The following is a 20,777-nucleotide window of genomic DNA, read 5'->3' on the forward strand; positions in this document are numbered from 1 at the left end:
TCCAAATAAGGGCATACTTCTCAAACTCCAGCTAAATGTCAGGCTTTAGCCAGCCTGAATCCAATGTTGCTCTGGAGTTGCCTTTGAAGCTCCCCAGTTTGAGTTGAGGGGTGGGGGTGCTGCTAAAAAGTGTCACCGATGTGTCCCAGAAATCCATTGTACAAGGCTGGAGCACTGCTAGAGTCTGACAAGGGCGCGAGATCCACCACCCTTGCCTATTCATATGCCCTGGGGGCTGGTCCACTTCAAGGGAGGCAGATCCTGTCAAGGCGAAAAAGCAGCTGCTTTTCAATTCAATTCTTTGGTGCACATAAAGAAAACACGGGAAGCCTTTCTCGAGGTGTTGCATGTTCCATCTCACCCCATAAGTGCTTGGCAAAGACAGAACAGCCATTATTTCGGTGACTGCAAAACGCAGTTTCTGGTGCAATGCAATGGTGCTCAATAGAGCCAGCGCAGCCATTCTGCCGGTACTGCTGAAAAATGCAGTTTGGTGATGTAGGGGAGTTCTGCTGGGCAGATAAATGTACCCCAGAGGTCCCACCAACTAAAGGGGTGAAGTCGTCTTTGCAGAGCTTCTTTGTCAAGGCGAACTTGGGGGTTCAGCACAGCAGCAAGGCTTCACCGGGCAAACCAACGGTCCAGGAGTTGCAGCAGGAGCCCTCTTCAAGTTTTACTTCGGATTTCTTCGTCCAGTGGTCGACTCTGCCTGCCAAGCCAAAAAGCCTTGCCTTTTATTCAGGTTTCTCCCATTCATTTCAGCCTAGCCGTCAGTCACCCAGCAGGGTGGCTGTCTTTGCCGGACAGCCATCTGGCCAATCAACAAAGAGTGCATTCCTGTCTCCTAGGAGACTAAGCAAAGGGAGTTTCGGGCACCTCCCTCACTTCCCACCCCCACCAGACACTCTGGAGCCAGAGGTGGGTTTCACTCATGAAGCCTGCCAAAGACAAAATTAACAAAGGGGCCAAACCTGGTTTGGCGTGCAAAGTAAATCTCAAGAAGGACCAAAATAACAAGAAATGGCAAAAAAAGAAGATTGTCCATTTTGACAAAAAATGGCACCCATGGGTGCTTTACTGTGGCTGCGAACGCAGCCTGCGGTAAAGACACGACACAGTAGTAAAAAGTAACCATTGCCACCAGCCATTAATTGTGTAAAGGATAACATAAAAAATGTTACATGAGAAGTTAGACAAAGGGGCTACTAAGTAACCACTCCAGCACCCTATTGTAAGATAGTGTGTGCTGGGTCTAGAAAGTTACAATGTACAGTAAAGTCAATTTCACTTCAATGTTCTTGGAAACAGTAGGTATCCAAGAAAAAGGTATTTAAACCTTGGAAAATCTGAAAGACTTCCCTGTGCCGCTGTGTGACACAATGCAAAAAGATGCATATGGAGTTTGTCGGACTCTAAAAACCAAAAGAAACAGTTAAAATCACAAGAAAAATAAATGAGAGAGTGGGAAAAAGGTCTCACTCTTTTCCAGGTTAAAAATTAAAAGTCCTAGAGTCCAGCAAAAGTGCTGGGGGTCTCTAAGGTAGAAAGGAATTAGCACATTTCTGAGAATTCTCCCGAACACAGGCTAAAGAAGGCTTTGTTAAATCAATGGAGTTTTGGGGCAAGCTACCTCAGTCAATGGCAGGAAGAGCGGCATTATTAAAAATGGTGGCACTACCAAGGCTTATGCATTGTTTTGGGAATGTCACGTATAACATTCCCAAAACATTCTTTCTAGAACTAGACAAAATATGCAGGGGCGTCCTATGGCAAGGAGGGAGGCAAAGAGTTGCACTAAATGTATTGCAAAGGCCATACGTGCAAGGGGGATTGAACATACCAAATTTTGAGTAGTATTTCCTGGCACGCCAGTTGCAATACATAGTGCAATGGATGGCAGATGATCCCACGAGAGACTACTCTCCTGCTTCCGGCGATAAAAAGACTATGGGCCTCATTACACAAATGGCGGTAAGGGATTACTGGTACCGGTAAGGGCACCGGTGCCGGTAATCCCTTACCGCCCTACTATGAGGTACCTTTGCTGGTCCCTACCTTAACGGCTGGTTTTACCAGCCGCTAAGGACGGGACCCGCAAAGGGACCTTGGAGGCAATTATGGTACCACAATTTGCGGTACCATAATTGCCGCCTATTGGGGTTCAATGGGAATGGCCAATGGTGAATGGGGAATTACGGCCCTGCCAACCTTGGAATGGGGCGGTAATTCCGCCATTCACCATGGCGGGATCAGTAAATTACTGGTGGCATCCATGGCGCTGATAGCGCCATGGTTACCGCCTTCCGTGTAATGAGGCCCTATATCTCAGAGACTTGATCTGGACTCCCTCTACAGAACAGCATAGCCACCCTTATTTAGTGAAGTTGGGTATCCAGATATGGCGTAGGACCTGCAGAACCATGGGACTCGAAGACCCAATCTCACCACAGACACCTGTAGTGGCGGTAATGGCAGATACACATGGATATAGGGCAAGAGTGCGAGCACAGTGGGAGTCCTGCGGCATAGCGATGATAGGAGACCTGTGAAACGAAAATGGGCTGATGGAATTCACAAAACTACAAGATGTTACGGGTATACCTAAGGGTCAATTCCTGTTACATAGGACTGTGACAAGTGCAATAAAGGGCAGGTGGCAAGCTATCATGGAAGAGTCAATAGGTTGTGAAGGCAGAGACACTGATAAACATATCAGAGCGAGGGCACGCTATTTCCAGAATTTACAAGGCAGTGATAGATTGCACCTCGGGCGTCGAAATGAAGTGCAGGGGACGCTGGGAAAGAGAATTGGGGAAAGTGGTCGAAGGCAAATAATGGCACAGTATAGTTCTATATCATAAAAAGGTCTGTAGAAACACCAGACTACAATTAATTCAACTCTACATTACTCAAAGGGCATATCTTACGCCTTCTGCAATTGCAAAATTCAAGGGGGCGGGAAGGCAGGAATGTCCCAAATGCAAGGAAGAGAATGCTGGCTTGATACATATGTTTTGGGAATGCCCTGTTGTACAGGTATTTTGGAGTATGGTGGAAAATAAGGTTGCCCAAGGAGGCATTAATCTTGATATTAAATCCCCAGGAGCATGTATGCTAGGCCTCTTTAAGAAAAGCACAAAGAATAAACCAATGAACAAGATAAAAGACCTAATTTATATACTTGCCAAACACAGTATAGCCATGATGTGGAAAGACACTAAGGAACCAAGTATTGATAAATGGTGGGAAGACCTGAGGAAATGGACATCAGCAGAAACAGGAGTGTAGGAGAAGGCTCTGTGGGAACAAAAACAAGAACTTGGAAAAGACATTCTACAATGTATTGCCCTTAAGGTGACACTGTTTCTTCAAGATGAGGGCGAAGACGATATTAAGGATACACAAGGAAGAGCAGAGGAGAGTGTATTGTAACATAGACCAAATGCTGAACTATACACAGGCAGTTAAGGGGGGGAGTTGAGAAGTTAAAAGGGGGAAGTACCAGAAATGAATACTAAAGCACATGATTATACACATTACTGTTTTGTTATTGTTATAATGTAAAAATGAATAAAGATTTTCAAAAATAAAAAAAATGCCTTCTTCGAATGGATTGTGTCTTCCCACATAGTCCTCATTTTGACAGACTCCTACAGCAGTATTTGAATTGGAGGAGGGAATAGAATTTGATGTTATATATTTTCATGGACCGAGTGCAGAAATGCCTTACCAAAGTTATCATCCTGACCGAGGGAAGATTCCAGGCAATAATGCTTTCTGAATGTGTGGATAGACCACCACATTGCTGCTTCAAAAATGTTTTTAATTGGTACGTCCCTTTGAAGGGCTGTAGAGGAAGCCATGCCCCTGGTGGAATGGGCGCTTAAACCTTCTGGAGGTTCCTTTCCTGCCAACCTATAACATTCTGAAATGGCCAGAATTATCAGAAGGTCTGACTTAGGAGAAGGTCTGCTTATAGACAGCTTGATCGATCCAGTTTATGACCCATATATCCAATTACATGTTGGTCATCAATACGTAGTTTTAACATTGTAGATATATAAGAGCTTAAAGCTCTGGGAGGGTGGGACCTATGTAATCTTGCCTCCTCCTTGCCAGGATGAGGTGGGGATAGAAAGAAGGTAGAACAATGTTCTGTCCTGTATGGAGGTCAGAAATGATTTTGGGTAAAAATGAAGGTTTGACCCTTAGAACAATCCTATCCTTATGGAAGATAGTAAAGGGTGGCCTGGATGAAAGTGCAAGCAACTCGCTCACTCTACGGGCTGATGTTAGAGCTACCAATGAAATGGTTTTAAAGGTTAACAACCTTAAGGGACATGACTGCAGAGGTTTAAAAGGTGCACACATTAGGAATTTTAGAACCAAATTAAGGTCCCAACCTGGAATGGAGATGGGGGGAACACATTGGTGAGCCCCTTTAGAAATTGTGTCACCAGTGGAATTTTGAAGTAGGAACATTCCTCTGACAAAACCTTAAAGATGGACATCACCGCCAATTAGTCTTTAATAGTACCAATCTGGAGCCCCAAATTGATAAAGATAGCAGAAAGGATAAAACATCTGGTGTTTTACATAGAAAGGGATCTACATTCTTTTCTCTGTGCCAGTTGCAGAATGTATTCCAACGGCAATTGTACAGAGACGCTGTTGCTGGCCTTCTGGCCGAAAGCAAAACCTCCATTACGTCATCCGGGAGGTCCCAATCCTTATAGTTCAGCCTTTCATAAACCAAACGTGAAGGTTGAGTGTTTTGAGCTCTGGATGGAGAACCCAGCCCTCCTCTCGCAAGAGAAGGTCCTCCCTTTGTGGAAGACACATTGGAGGACAAATAGACATATCCAGAAGGTCCGGCTACCACGTCCTCCTTGCCCAATCTGGGGCAATTAGGATCATGTGTTTCCCGAACTTTCTCAACCTCCTGATCACATGAGGAATGGTGTACATGAGTGGAAATTCCCAGTCCACTACGAGTGCATCGCCTAGAGCTCCTCTTGTGGGAAATTCCCTGGAGCAATCCAGTTCGCACTTACGGTTGCCCCCGGTCGCGAAGAGATCCACTTGAGGGGTTCCCCAAAGGGTGAGGATCTCTTGAAGGACGTCCTGAGCTAGTTCCCGCTCGTGGGAGATTGTGCTCTGCCTGCTCAGAGCATTAGCTGCTGTGCTCTAATCTCCGCTAGGTGAACTGCTGATAGAGATATTCCTTCTTGTATTGCCAGGTACCAGAGCCACATTGCCTCTCTGCAAAGTGGTAGTGACCCTGCACCTCCTCTCTTGTTGAGGTAGTACAAGGCCACTGGTTCTACTCAATTGGTGCTTGTGCTGGAATTTATATAAAGAAACTTCTTGTCCCCACTCAGGTGAGTAGGTAGGTAGAGTCCACAAATTTCATTTATTCTTATTTGTTTTTATTTGGTTAAATCAATTTCTTAAAAAGTTCAAAGTTCGTAATACAGAAAAGTGTCAAGGTGTACTTGACATTGTTTTCAGGTGGTGCCGACATGTGTTTCAAGGCTAACAAAGTTTAATTGATCCATATCTTACAAAGATTTGCATTATTATAATTGGTGAAAAGTGCAGGGTGAGTGTGTTTTGTCGTGAGGTGTTTTTGACCATGTAAGGTGAAGGTGACATGGTGTTTACAATTTGATATCGCATTCAGTTGGTCAGTGCAATTTGTAAAATAAACATTCAATGATCAATTGGCAGTGTAAAATGCATCCATTCCTTCCTTGTTCTTTTCCCAATGCTCTGTTCTAATGACAAATGATACTGTATTAATGTTTGCTATTAATTGAACTGAGCCACCTCACTATATACTTTTTTTTTAACCAAAATATGTTCATGGATGGGGCTATGCATCTGTCAACGCTGACACATTTTACAAAAGATTTGGCTGGCGCCTTCGAGGTCAGCAACTTCTCAAGACTCTCGTCAGCCTTGTTGTCAAAAAGATGAGACCTGTCAAAAGGCATGTTGAGGAGTCTGGATTGCACATCCGGAGCAAAACCCGACTTCCACAACCACGCAAACTGCGTATCATGGTGCTGGTAGCCATGGCTCTGCTGATGCTGTCAGGAGAATCCAAACCTGACTGAAGAGACTCACACATGGCCTCTGTGCCGTCTCTAACTATGGCTATGAAGCAGTCTCTTTCATCCCCTTCGGAAATGTGCTCCGCCGCCATGGGAATGCAGTCCCATAGAGTGAACATAAACTTTGCAAGGGCACAAGTGAAGTTGGCAGATTTTACTGCCAAGCTCCCTGCAGAGAATAGCTTCCTTGGCCATCCATCTACGTGTTTGTCGTCCCTATCAGGAGGAATGGTAGGGTACACCGCTTGTTTGGATGTTGCAGTAGCTGCCTGCACCACCAGATTCTCTGGAGTGGGGTATTTTGACAGGTAGTCAGTGTCACTACTTGAAGGGCGGTACTTCGTAGTCAAGTTTTAATTAACTGCTGGATTGATCTCAGGTGTCTCCCAGTTCCTGGCCACCCTTTCCTGCAAGGTAACATGGAACGGTAAAATGGGATCTGACTGTGGACCATTGTCTAGAATGTCAGTAAGGTCATCCTGTTTGTACGGTAATTGAGGCCTACTCCAACCCATGTAATCCACTACGTTTGACATGAGTTGCCTATATAGAATGCATCCGCATGATCCCCAGCCTCTGGTTTCCCAAACTCTAGTTCAGGTGAGGTATCCACCCTTCTTGCAGTCTGCAGATTATCATAAAGGTCCCTCATCCTGGATTCTTCCGCAATGAAACTTTCTGGTACATTAGGCGTACCTTATTGTAGGCCAAATGGGGCCTCTTCCTCAGACTGCTCCTCTTCTTCATAAATTGAAGAAAGAGACCTAAAGTCTTTCCTAGGTAGTGGAACATAGGTTTTGTCAGGAAACATGGGTTTTGATAGTACTGGCTTTGACGCTGTAGTAGTCAATGTTTTCTTTATCGCCACCATTGATTGAACTGGGGCGCTTGGCGTCCGTGGTGCAGCTGGCAAAGATGGCGCAGCTGGCATCGAAGTCTTCAGCGGCAATGTCGACGTCGAGGGTTTGGCAGGCGTTGAAGGTGCTGCCAGCATCAAAGGTGTTGAAGGTGTCGATGGCATTGATGACCTCAACCTCGACTTGTGTTTATGACTTGAATGATCCTTCGATGTTACATCGGATCGAGGCCTCGAAGGCTCACTATGCGAATCAGGCCTTTGTCTCAGGCTCGAGGGCGCGCAGGACTTAGGCAGAGACCTTTCCTTCCCGGCTTCTTTTGAAGGCGCGGTAGGAGCATGGCATGGCTTTTGCTTTTCGAAAAAGTTAAGCATCTGAGCTCTGAAGGCCTCTCGACCCGCAGTGGATTTCTTGGTTTGACAATCAACTCTTTCTGGGGAAGCATCCGACGACGAAGCCGATGAAGGCGACCTATGGTGTCTTCTCTTTGACTTCTTCGAGGTCAAAGAAGAGTGGTGTGAACCACTCCTCGATCCGGTCCGCTTGGCCTACTTCCTCCGAGGAGAGTTGCCCCTCGACTCGTCAGTCGAAGGTTTCACGGATTGGGTAGGGGATTTTTGGATTCTGCCTACCTTCAGCTTCCCCTTCTGTTCCCTCAAGGCCTTTCCTGTCATAGACTGGCACTTGGAACAGTCGGAGGTGTCATGGTCTGCTCCGAGGCACCACAAACAGATTTGGTGCAGACAGTCATGGACATTTTCGATTCACAATCCTCACACTTTTTAAATCTGGACGTCGTCAGTATCGATGATGAAGACATCTCGAAGTTTAGCAAAGACGTCACAAGATGTGAAGAAGAGCACCGTGATTCTTTGAAGCTATTGCTGTCGTGGAAAAACAGAACTGAAGTCAACGGGCGCTGCTTGTGCTATATATGCCTTCCATGACATCATCCTCAACGAGGCCTTCGAGGGACATTGATCTGACGCCATTGACGCAGGGCGCCCTCTGGCGAAAATCATTTTTTCCGAAGCAGATGAAGCTAGACAACCTGCCAAAAGATGAGGAATACGTGGGAGGACACAATCCATTTGAAATATATATAAATGTATATATATGTATATATTACAGGGCCTGCGGTAGCGGCCCTGTAGTTATGGTCAAGTTGCTCAACCGATAGGAAGAGCACTTTTTGGGTGGGTTATAAATTTACCCCCCCACCGACGAATCCTCACCGGACTTTGCAAATAAAGTATATGGCCCCCTTGGATTGATTCTGCGAAGTTTGGTGAGGTTTCTTGCAGGGTGAAAAAGTTATAGGGGGTCCCAACATTTGTGGTTTTCCTCAAACACAATGGAAAACAAATGTCGCTCACCCCTACAGCCAAAACCGCTGGACACATTTTCACCAGATTTGCGGGAGTAGCGACGGCTTGGTCCAAAAAGCATGCTTTTGTACACTTGGTGTAAATCCATCCAGCAGTTATTTTTAAATGGCTAAAAAGTAGGTCAAAAAGATTACGCAACATCTGGGTTCGGTCCGCGGACTCACTTCCCTGTTCGGTCCGCTGACAGGCCTCTGATTGGCCCAGGGGCTGTCGTGATGTCCGCCGACATCAGACACACCCGCTGATTGGATGGTGAAAAAGGTGAGGTGAGTCAAAACATTTGAAACGGTCGCCAAGTTGGATTTGCGGACAGTTGCTGTAGTCTGTGGACATTGCAGTAAAAACATATTAAAAAACACAGCATTGCACTTGTCAAACTAATATCAACAGATCGCTGTGACTATCGCTGCATACACTCCGCACCATGCTAATCATCAGATAATTACCAAGCATGCCAAACCAGGGGCCCCACGTGGTCACCAGGCCACCCGGTGAAATCATTACCCACCCTTATTGGGGACCATAGTGGGACAAGATATTGAGATTGGATGCTGGACTCATTTCCACAAACTTGCAGCAATAACTGGCCCACAATCCACATGCCTTGAGGAAGACTCTAGAGTGTTGAATTACGTGTCGGCTGAGTTCTAACAATAAATATAACATCAAGTATGGTTTTGAAGATTGCTTCATTACAACAAGAGTTACATATTAAGTAACCCAGTAATGAGGGCTCACTCTCCTATTCGCAACCTAACACTTGAAGAAGGAAGGGCACCTTCACAAAAGACCCCATCACCAGCAGCAGGGTAATCTGTTTAAAGTACTAGATGAACCGCAGTAATCTACCCATTCTACTGCCCTGCAATTACTTGATAATCCTGTACTCTGATTTGATGATTGGGGAATGCAGCATGGCCGAAGTCTAGGTTTGAATGGGAAGACATATTTTGCTTTCAGCTACAGCCTGAAGTGCTTTACAGCATGACAACAAACCTGCGTGAAGAGCATCAACAAGTACCTGAAAGCATGTTTTTGCAAATCTGTTTTGGGTTTAATTTTTCCAAAGTGATGAAATGTAAGCATAGAAAATAGTGATGTAAGTTTGGTGCATGGACAATGGGCCTGCTGCAAGGACAAATGCCTACTCTGATTTACTTATTGGGGCATGCAGCATGGCCGGAGCCGTAGGTTTAAATGAGAAAACAAATCTGCTTGCGGCTGCAGTCCGGAGTACTGGACGGGACTGCAGCAAAGCTGCGGGCATGCAGCATGGCCGAAGCTGTAGGTTTAAATGGAAAAAAATTGATCCGCTGAACGGGATTGCAGCAAAGTTGTGCGAGGCGCATCAGCAAGGATCTGAAAGGATGCTTTTGGAAATCTGTCTTGTGTTTTACTTTTTTTAAATTGTCGAAACGTTAAGTACAAAAAATAGTGATTTAACTTTTCTGCTGCAGGCAGAGGGCCTGGCCTTCGGCAAGGATAAATGTCTACTCTGATTTGCCTATTGGGGTATGCGCTGCTGATAACGACTCACAAGTATGCACAGCAAAAAATATGTTTGTTAAAGGATGTTTATAGTTGTTTCATATAGGTGAAAAGAGGAATTATTAACAACTTATATACAGTGATGTAACATTATGAAACATGGTCACTTATGAAAACGTATTCAATTGACAGAAAAAACATTGTTAAAGTGATGTTACGCTTAAGGTGTACCCCGGCTTTGGGTCTCCTCTATACCAACAGTTAGCTATTGGCCTCCCAACTTGTCATCCCTTGGCACTTCCCTCCTGGGCTCCCATAAGTACTTGTCCATCAGTACTGCCCCTTTTATTTATGCACTTCTGTCACTGCACAATGCATATGTGCATTTATAGGAGCACTATGTACAATGTTTTGGTATAAGTATGGGAATGGTAGATACAAAAGATTTGTAGAACATGCTAAGTGGCAGTTGGTAGGTGGTATGTTGATAGGCTATATGTAGAGTTTTTTCAAGTGATTGGTGGATATATGTGTGAATGGTTTAAATCAGGCAATGAGGGAGTGTTACAAACATAACAGTAAAAATAGTAGAGGGCTGTTTTGTGTGATGGTGTGCATGTGCAATCCAGGTTTTCTAATAAGGCATGGGCTAGACAGGGGAATGGGAGACTGTGGATAGTTATAAATGGCAATGGATTATAGTGTTTATTGTATACGAGAGAGAAGAATTTCAGACAGAAATTTGTTTCTGTGCTTTTTTCTTTTTCTCTAGTATTCAATTGTCCATTATTTCCATTAACATAGTAGAAAATGCTAAATTGAATGTTGGAGAATCTTATTGAATCTAACGACTTTACTGAAAAATGTAAAAGTAGATTGAGTCGATAAGCTTATATTTTTAGTTCTAATTTTTAACTGTGAAGGTGGTTCCTAAAAGAGCCTTTTTTAATATTTTTTTTTTCTTTTTTGCAGGTGAGGCCAGAAAGTAAGGTGGAGCGGGAAATGAGGGAAGTTGCACCAACCACACATATGGAGGGCAGGTGGACAGGGGAACATGTTGCAGGTGTGTCAAATCTAAGCTAGCGGGCAGTGTTTCTCATGCTCCTTGATTGCAGCTTCAAAAGAATTTCAAATTGCAGAGTGATATGTTGCAGTGTATACAGAGTACTGTTGTTTTAGATTAACAGCCTCTTTTATTGCTTGCAAGGTAGGTGGTGGGATTTTGTGTCCCAGAGAAGTAGGCTGTGTGGTTACAGGATTGGTTGAGGAAGATGAGGTAGAGGAAGACATCCTACTACTTCCTAAGAAAGGAACAACCTTTCCGAGAGCATTGCTGTGGTTGGATTTGGTGTGGTGGTGCATGGAGGTGGTCCCATACGAATACTGGCCAGGTTGTCAGCGACTGAGTACACTCAGTGCATTTTACTTTGGTAGCTTTAGCCTTTGGTACATTTCCAACAGTGTTAAAGCACTGCCACACTCATGATTCTCTCTGGGTGCTAGAGGTAGGCCCTTCTTCTACCTCATCTTCCTGGTTTTCTTAATTATCTTTTGAAGTATTGCGCTTCTTTCGTGGTGTAGGTCCTCCAGCTGTTGGTGGTGGTGGCTCTTGGGGAGTAGGGATGGCCATGGCTGATGCCATTTTTAAGATAAATAGCAGTTTTCTTAATATTCTTCGAAGTATGTGCTGTGTGCTAGATTGTTAATGGATATTGAGTAATAATAGGTGTAGGAGCTGTGCAACAGTACATTTTGAGCTTCAAAGTTCCTAGATGAGCTGAAAAATGCAGTTACAAACTGTTCGAGAAGCGTGGAAGCATTTGCGGACATGTCATCATGTCGCACACAAGCATGTGTTCAAGTGACAGTGCCCAAAAAGTCAGCGATGATGTCAAACTTTCGCAAACATCGACGAACACAAAAACAGTGGAAAACGTTGCAAAAAGTGTATAGAAGAGTTTAAAATGATGCTAGAGGTTGGGGAATCACAGAGTTTTAAGGTGAAACGTCCTAAATTGGAGAAAAATGTTGCTATATTGGGGTAAGTATGATATTAGTAAATTGTAGCAAATTAGGGTGCACTGGTATAAACCCATGAAATTCACTGAACAAACGTTGTTAAAGGGATGTTATGGTTAAGTTGCACTAATAAAAACCCATGAAATTCAATGAACAAACTTTGTTAAAGGGACGTTGTGATTAAGTTGCACTAATATAAATCTATGAAATTCAATGAAAAAAGTTTGTTAACGGGATGTTGGGGTTATAAGTAAAAACGAAAACCCCCAGAAATTCGCCAGTTATGGTAAGCTAAGCAACTAAACCCCGCACCACCACCGAGCATTGCTAAAACAAACACCCAGTACATGACAATCACAAATGTCATTAATGACATCACTGAGGATATCACATATCGAAATAATTTTCATGAACTGTTCCGACAAGGGGTAGTGTTTATAATGTTGGTAACAAGATGTCAGGGGTGATCGGGAGAGCTATCATAAACTTCTTAATGTATTAAAGAATGTTCTCAACTAAAGAAAACATTCTATTCAAGTGTTGTTAATACAGGAACCTAATCATACATACACATACACAATGGCTGCAGCATGTACCAAAAAAGTACAATATTTTTAATCTGGTCATTTCCAATAGTAATTAATGCTACCTTATCAAAGTTTTGCATAATGTTAAACATGAAATAAATAGCTAAAAATTTCAAACTTACAACACATTTGTGTTGGTCGAAAATACATATAAAAACCCAGAATGCATACAAAGTAGAGCCACATACATGGAAACTAAAGTAAGGAAGAAAGAAACAACAGCAACATAAAGAGACAATAACATTAGAGTTGATTATCATGTACACAACTGAACTCTGTTTGAGGCTTGCTTATTGCCCCATTTATGTGCACTATGAGGTCAAATCAAATTCTATGGAAAGTACTTTAATAAGATATAAGAAGGTTAATGTAGACATAAATAGCACCCTTTCAATTTTAAAAATTGTCATTGTCAGTAAAAATAAAAACTAGCATTGACATGTCAGCGAACAAATACAAGTGGCCCGGTATGTGATGTAATCAGTGATGTCATCAATGGCATTTGTGATGTCATCATTCATGTACTGGGTGTTTGTTTTAGCAGTGCACGGTAGTGGAGTGAGTTATGTTTGCTTAGCTCACCATAGCTGGCAGATTTCTGGTACTTTTCTGTTTTGCTTGTAGCCCTAACATCGCTTTAACAAACTTTTTTCATTGAATGTCATAGGTTTAAATTAGTGCACCTTAACCATAACAGCCCTATAACAAAGTATTTTCATTGAATTTCATGGGCTTGTATTAATGCAACTTAACCATAACACCCCTTTAACCACGTTTTTTCATTGTGCATATATATATACATATATATATATATATATATATATATATATATATCCTGATGTAGCTGATATCCCTGAGAAAAACAGTGAGACTAACATTTTCAGTAATTTTCCCTTATGATAAGGATTAACGATTTTATTTACAAGTCTTTACAGCCAAAATAAAGACAATGCTGCAGATTCATATCCTACCATAGTAAAGTTCTAAAACAAGAAGTTAACTTATTTTAAAATATTTAAGCTACGTCAATTTGAGAGGACAACATTTTGACACTGTTTCAACAATAATTCAATAATGGGCTTCTGTGAATCTTTGGAGACCCTTACAGTTATATTTTCCCATTGTTTCTATTGCGTGATAGCATTTTCTCTGGAGAATTTGAAGTTGTGCTTAATTATTTGTTCCTCGCCCTAATTTCTGTTGGAAAACGGTATAATTTGATATTTAGGGAAAAACATATTCAATGTTGCCCAAATCGCACTTCTGTAACCTGCACTGTATCACTGATAACTCTTAAACAGGATCCTGTTCCTAAGATGGGACCTCAGGTCAATCCCCAACCCTAAGTGTCTCCAAACCTTAGCCAAGCTGACAAGCCCTGGGGTTTGAGTAAACAAATGAGTTACATAAACGTGTGGAATTAAATATATTATTTAGAGATATTATACACAGAGAGAAGATCAAAACAATGATTAGAATGGCACAAAAACATTACAGCCTGATCCAGTCCGCTCTCCCTGGTGTATTCAAACATGGATCCCTCTAATTTAACTGCCCTCCCCCAAGGCATTAAAGGGCAAAAGCCTGCCAGAGAGCACCCTAAAACAAGGCTTGACGATCTTTCATGACAAACAAAACAAATGAAGAAGCAGGGTTTCTGCAAAAATATACTCTTTTTTACAACACATGATGCATACACACAGCACAAAACACAGCGAAGATGGATAGATAATCCACCACCCGCAGTGAATCGTCTGAATCGCAGGTGAGCATATCACCACAGAGCCGCAAACAAAGCAGTCTTCTAGGGTGGTTTCCAAATTGGCACGAGTAGGAGCATAGTAAAGCAGTATAATGGGTAAACTATCTTCCTCCACAAGAAAGAAACCTGAAAGAAGGAGACTTTCACCTCTTAAGAGGTTACAATGCTCCAGAGCAGCGTAACATTCCTTCTATGGGCACCTACCCTAGGGGAGAGAGTCCTGGACACTATATATCAAGGTGTGCCATGGAGCAAGAAGCAGAGCTACAGGGCACAGGACAGCTATCTTCCCATTGCAAACATTCTGTCCAGCTGCCAAGAGGAGCATCAGGATAGTCTGTCCCCATGAAGTGAACTTGCACAGGACTCAGCCACTTCCTGGCTGACATCTACTTTGAGTGACCCAACGCTGGGGCCTGGGGGTGGAAGGGAATTATGGTCTTGTACCAATAAAAAAAGAAATTGACCCAGAGCTCTGAGCTCAGTTCAAACTGACCGTGGGCAGCATGATGTGAGCCAGGCCAACATACCTCTCTCAGTGATATATCCACAGAAGGTACACTGCTATGTTGTAGGCACCATGATTTCTATACACGAGTCTTGCACAGCTGGTATGCTGCTGTCCGTGACATGAGACACTACATTCCATATACATGTGTCTTCCTTATCTAGCTGCAGGACAACACCTTCCGACCTCTCAACAGGCTCAACCACAGGGTTTCTGGGCCAACCTACTCTCCAAAAACCCATTCTCCTTTCAATAGCCCATCCACCCCAAACTACAGGCATTCAGATATCCCTCTCTCAAAAGGGACAGCATAGCACTTCCACGCAAGAATCTTCGAGAGTAGTTTGTACATAAGAGAGAACCTATGCACATATTTGGGATTGGTGTTGCTTCTCAAAGATCCAGAACATTTGGAAGGGGACATTCATCAAGATCAAGTAGAAAATGGAAACAGTATTCACGAAGGATTTACTGTTCATTAGACTGGGGGCTGCAGGATTTAGAGATGCCTTTAGTTATTCACACGTGTTGGTGACAACTAGAACATTATTAACCTAATTTTGGACATCACCTTTATCCATCTCCCTGCAGGTAAGGTAGACTTCGATGTTGGAGATCCTACCAATGCAAAATTCAAATAAGGAGATCTGAATAAAACTCATAAATGCATGGTTGCCTATTTTGGAATATGCAGAGAGGTTGTAGCATCTTGTAGAGTCCACCTTCGTCAGTAGCTTATTAGAAGAATGAATTATGTAGACACTAAAACATCAAATTGGACTGACTAGTGAATCTGTCTTCACTGATGAGAGGACATTAGTAATCAAAAGTAAAGTCAATGTGTCCTGGATATTAAATAACTTTTGTATTAAAATGGAAGGTTTTGTCAAAAGTAACAAAATAAAGACTGTCTGATGTTGACATGTAGTTGTAATGTCTGCAGCCCTTAAAGTTTATAGATCAATTTTGTTTTTTTTGTTCAAAGCTGTTTAGATATGAAGTGAGCTAAATGGGAGTCGGGCCTAACCTATTCATGCAATTATGAAAATGCAAATAAACAGATTCATGGAATTTCCATCACTGAGATATAGTGGACCCAAGAAAAATAGTATCTTGAATGGGGAAATGATGCACATCCAAGATAGCCTCACTATAGAACATGCAATTATTTTCAGAACTCCTTTCACGACCAGTGAGGTTTCAGTCCCAGGAAGGCCCTAACATTTGTCTTTAGCCATCTATTTTAAGAACACGGCTTGCTTGCTTTACATAATCTATGTTACAGCTTGCTATGAAAACATTTTATAATCTGACGAACACAACTGGAGGAAGAGGGCAGTTGGACTCCTCCTTTATTCTTCAAGGAAATTTGAGCTTTCCCTGGTGCGGGAAAGTGGTCTGGGCGAGAATAATAAAACAAGCACACCTGCCCCTCCAGTTTTGTTCTTAGATGCCTTGGAATAATAAAATAAGACTTTCATATTAAAGGAAACCTCCCAAAGAAAATTGACCCTGTCTATACAAACATTATTCCAGCAGTCAACTAAAGACCTCAACTATATGGGATCAGGATTGAAAGCAGGAGATCGAAATGTTTGAGGGAGAAAAGACAGATGATGATTTTCCCGAATTAACCTTCCGTCTTTTCTCCCCTGAACATTTCTGATTTGGTCCGTCCACGCCGCCACCCCCTACTTCTCTTACTGCTGCCGACTGGCCCTGCGACGCATGTTCCCTTTCACTTCCGTGATCGGGAAATGGCACAGCACGGTCCTTTTCTTTTATTTATTTATTTTTTGGGGGGGCTTTATGGGATGGCTGCAGTGCACACCCCCGCAATGCCGGCTCACAATATAGTGAGCAAGGATGCAGGGGACACACCCGCAGCCCTTTTATTTAAAAAAAAGAAATATTTTTGGGATGGCTGCGGGTGACACCCCACAACTCCGGCAGTCCCCAGCACTGAATCCGTGATTTGGTTGAACTTTTCGGCTGCTCGGAATTCGGCCAAATCACAAATTCAGGCTTTTAAGCTTGAACAATTTGGACGAACCGTCTTTATTCATCCAATATACCGAGCTGTACAAAAGCAAAACATCCCTGAGACAACTATACTGCAAATGCCCTTAGAGCCCATTTCGTCAAAACAATTGTGCAAGCCTGTCCTCAAAAACTTTGGTCCCATCACTACCATCTCCTTCCTGGAGAAAAGCAACAAGATTTAGAGCTGATGAAAAATTATTAAGGGAATAGCAATCTGGATTCAAACAAGGTTGTATTAAAGAAACAGCAATGTTAGTCACCTTATGTCAAACACATTTAACACAATATACTTTGAAAGCTTGTATTTGTATTTATTAAGTTTATATAGCGCTTTACATTGCAACAACAAGAATACATTAGAATAACAGAGAAGCATAAAATTACAAAAACATGAAAGGAACCATCAAAAACAGTATGTAGAACAATTTACCAAGGTCGAAAAGAAGGCATAGAGCCGAGGAAGAATAAGAGGGAAGTAGTAAGGAAAAACAGGGCGGGGGAAGAAGAGGAGATTTCAGGAAGAGGGTAGGAGGAATGAGAGAAAAGGGGGATGATAGGGAGATGTAGGAAGGAGGGAAAGAATGAGGGATGTGGGAGGGAAGTAGGGAAAGTAAGGAGGGATGTCAGGACGGGGGGTGAAGAAGAAAAGATTTCAAGGAGGTGCGGAAGGAGGAGTAAGAGGAAATGGAACGGATAGAGAGGTAAAGAGTTCCAATGTAGGGGGGCAAGAAGCTGAAAGGATTGCAAACAAGAAGAAGCACAAGGGGATGGAGGAACAGTGAGTAAGCAGAGATCAGCGGATCTGAGGTATCGAGAAGGAGTGTAGAAAGAAAGGAGAAAGGAAGGGTAGGGGGGAGCGAGATCATGAAGAGCTTTAAAGGCGAGACAGAGGAAGTTAAATTTAAGCTTATTTAGCATCATTCCACTCACACAGATGAAGTGGATACATAATTGCCAAACAGTTTCAGTAATTCTTACAAGACTGCTCCCATCTCATCAAAATCGAGGACTCACAATGAATATCTGTATATAGGCCATTACAGACCCACCAGGATCCAAACCATCCTCAATGCTTTTCACCCAGTACATGGAACTTCTGGACTCTCATGACTGCCAGTTATGGGCTGTACTATTATTCAATACTATACTATTATTCAATATGTTTGACCTTCCAACTTGAGAAATGTGTGACATTATGGGCAAATACTTTCATCTCCCTGTGCAGCATTCTCTTATCACCTAACATGGTGGCACTCATTAAACGCTTTAAACACGAAACTGGGAGCAATGTGTGAATTGCTTTATGAATTAACTAGAACAGAAAATGTGTCAATATAATCTTGCTATTCCAATGTTTTCATTTTTTCTCCTATTTGCAGGTGTTTTTCATTCATAGCGGTATAGTAACCTGCATCCCAATCAATGTACAAAATCATGTAACCAATAAAGATATTATCAAATATTAAAAAATATAACAATAAAAACAATGCTGCAGATTAATGAGTATTACAGCATATGCTCTTAACTTTTTCTGATCCGCAGAAGGCCACTTTTGTAATTGCTTGTTACGTCTGATCAATGTTTGCTTCCCAGACATAATGAATTATGCAACTCTTTTCCGTACATAGAAAGACTATTAAAGCTCTATAAAAGTGTAATCACAACTCAAGTGGGATAATTAAATGCCTCTGTGACTTTTAATAACCCTCATTTAGTTTATTTTGGAGGCACATTACATTGTATTAGAACCTTTGATGATCTCCATCACTATAATCACATCTCAGTTATTGCCTCCATGAATTGATTCCCTTTACACCCATCATTGACTATATTTTTTGAAACATCTTTTTATTAGTTCAGATAAGTAATATAAACAGTTAAGTAGCAGCACAACCTCCAGCCCTTTCCTCTCATGTCCCCTCAAGCCAGCCCCACACACCCTCCCACTCAAAGCATTACAGATAACATCAAGACACAAGCCATTCTGCAGTTCAAAACATCAGCAGTCACATTGAAATGAGTGTGGCAGGGTGGTGGAACAAGGACCCCTCCCAACCAGGGGTAGGTGCTCTACCAAGGCATATGCCAGAGCAAACCTACCCCAGAAAAGGGTTAGGGAGTTGGGGTAGGGTCCAAGTCCCTGAACCCCTGAATGTATCTAGTATTCTGAAAATGTTGGTACTACTGTGTCACAACGTGCCTCCTAGCCCTTTGTCTGGCCAGAGAGCTTTCCTATTACTTACAGAACCGAAATCTCCAGAGCGCAAGTTGTCAGCGATGGAGCACACAGCGTGAGGATATTTGGTTGCTGAACCCATTTCACTTATTGACACCATCCAGACTATCGTCAAGATTCACCAAATTCCAGGGGCTGCAGAACAGAGATGCACGCAGCAGACACCAACGAGACCAGGCCTCACAAATGCCCATGAGCTAAAAGGGGACTGGCCAAATGAGGTTTTTAACATTTTGTGCCAGTGTAACCAGGCCCCTACAGAAAGTGTAGGAACAGATTGGCCAGAGCAGTTTAGTGTAAGTAGGGACTAACAGTAAGGGGAAGTAGAAGGCCCAGGTACAAAATACCCGCACTCACAAGCATGGATGAAGGGTGTTAGGGTGAGGTTATGAGGAGAGTTGCTGGACTGAGAGAGCAGGTGGACGTTGGAGTGGTGTGTTGAGCTATTGTTGGAGATATTGGAAGAGAATACAGGTATGGTATTGTTTTTGAGAGAGAGAGTGGTACTAAGAGTGGAAGTGTGCCATGATTGTAGTGAGATGGTGTGGAAGATAGGCGACAGGGCCAGTAGAGGGTGAAGACGGCCACTGAATGGTGAGACTGGTACAGAGGGAAAGCTAGAGAGTGGAAGGGGAGCAGTAGGAGAGAGGGGGAGAAGGGAGGACATTGTGAATAATCAGAGAGCTGAGAGAGACAGTAGGAGTAGTAGGAGCGAGAAGAGCGGAAAGTGAAACTGATTGGAGGGAAAGATGCAGAGAGGCACAGGAGGGATTAATAAGAGACAGATAGAAGAAAGAAGAGTGAGAAAGATCAGAGGGATAGAGTGGTGGAGAAAGACAGGAGCGAGACACAGAGAAGAGAGAGTGAAGAAGACCGGAGGGGAAGAGAGAGTGAGGAGGGAGTAGTAGGAGAGGCAAAGGGGAAAGTATTGGGTGAGGGAAAGAAAGTGAGGAGGCAAATTTTGGACTTCACATTCTCTCTAAAGAAAGGATTCCTTAGAAAATCCCAGCGCGAGTAAGATAAATAAGGCCACATCCATTAGGCTCTCATTGTAATCCTGCACAGAAACACATAGAAGTGGTTACCTATCACAGATTGCCTTATGACAGGCTGAAGAATAGGGAACCCTAAGCTAGGGTGGAGGGAGTCTATACAAGAGTGAGAGTACGGGGACACCCCTTAGTCTGGCCTTTCTGCTGTCACTTTTCAGAAATATTGTGAAAGCTGAAAATAATAATTCTGAACCAGATAACCAAACTCTTGAGTTCTTGAGGCCATAAGTCCTTCGATTATTAGCGTGCATCACATCTCCCCACTGATCATGGCCTACACCATGTTTTGTTTTTCCCTCATGTGTGGTGAAAATACAGCCCCTGAGTGACAGAGATTGAGAGGCCATACTTGGCCCCTATTGTGAGAGAGAAGCTGGCTGATGTTGGGACCCATTGGGTAATGCAGGCCAATTGCAACCTTTGACTTCCGACATAAGGCCTACAGAAGGAACAAAAATGGGCCTCCCTCAACTGTGTCAAAATGCAAAGGCACGCAGATGAAGGAGAGCGTGACTCCGAATTGTAATAATGCAAACTGTGTCCAATGGATTCCTAAAAGACAGGTGGTGCTGCAGATGTTGACTTTGTGTGAATTCAAAACTGCAGCAGTACACAAGGGAAAGGATACGCTGAAACACTATGCATTTGAAAAATGCAAAGGAGGAATTGTGCCTTATATTTAAAAACTCAAGCCAAGTGACATATTTCGGAGAAAGCCACT

General features: G+C 42.9%; 1 protein-coding gene across 8 annotated transcripts in view; it reads right to left on the reverse strand.

The window, feature by feature from the left end:
* Positions 1-20,777, reverse strand: part of ASPH (aspartate beta-hydroxylase) — a 1,438,894-nt gene that overhangs the window by 183,487 nt on the left and 1,234,630 nt on the right. The gene's annotated exons all lie outside the window — the stretch shown is intronic.

This window comes from Ambystoma mexicanum, chromosome 5q (genome assembly GCF_040938575.1).
Source record: "Ambystoma mexicanum isolate Mex_15411 chromosome 5q, UKY_AmexF1_1, whole genome shotgun sequence".
In the NCBI taxonomy this organism is placed as follows: domain Eukaryota; kingdom Metazoa; phylum Chordata; class Amphibia; order Caudata; family Ambystomatidae; genus Ambystoma; species Ambystoma mexicanum.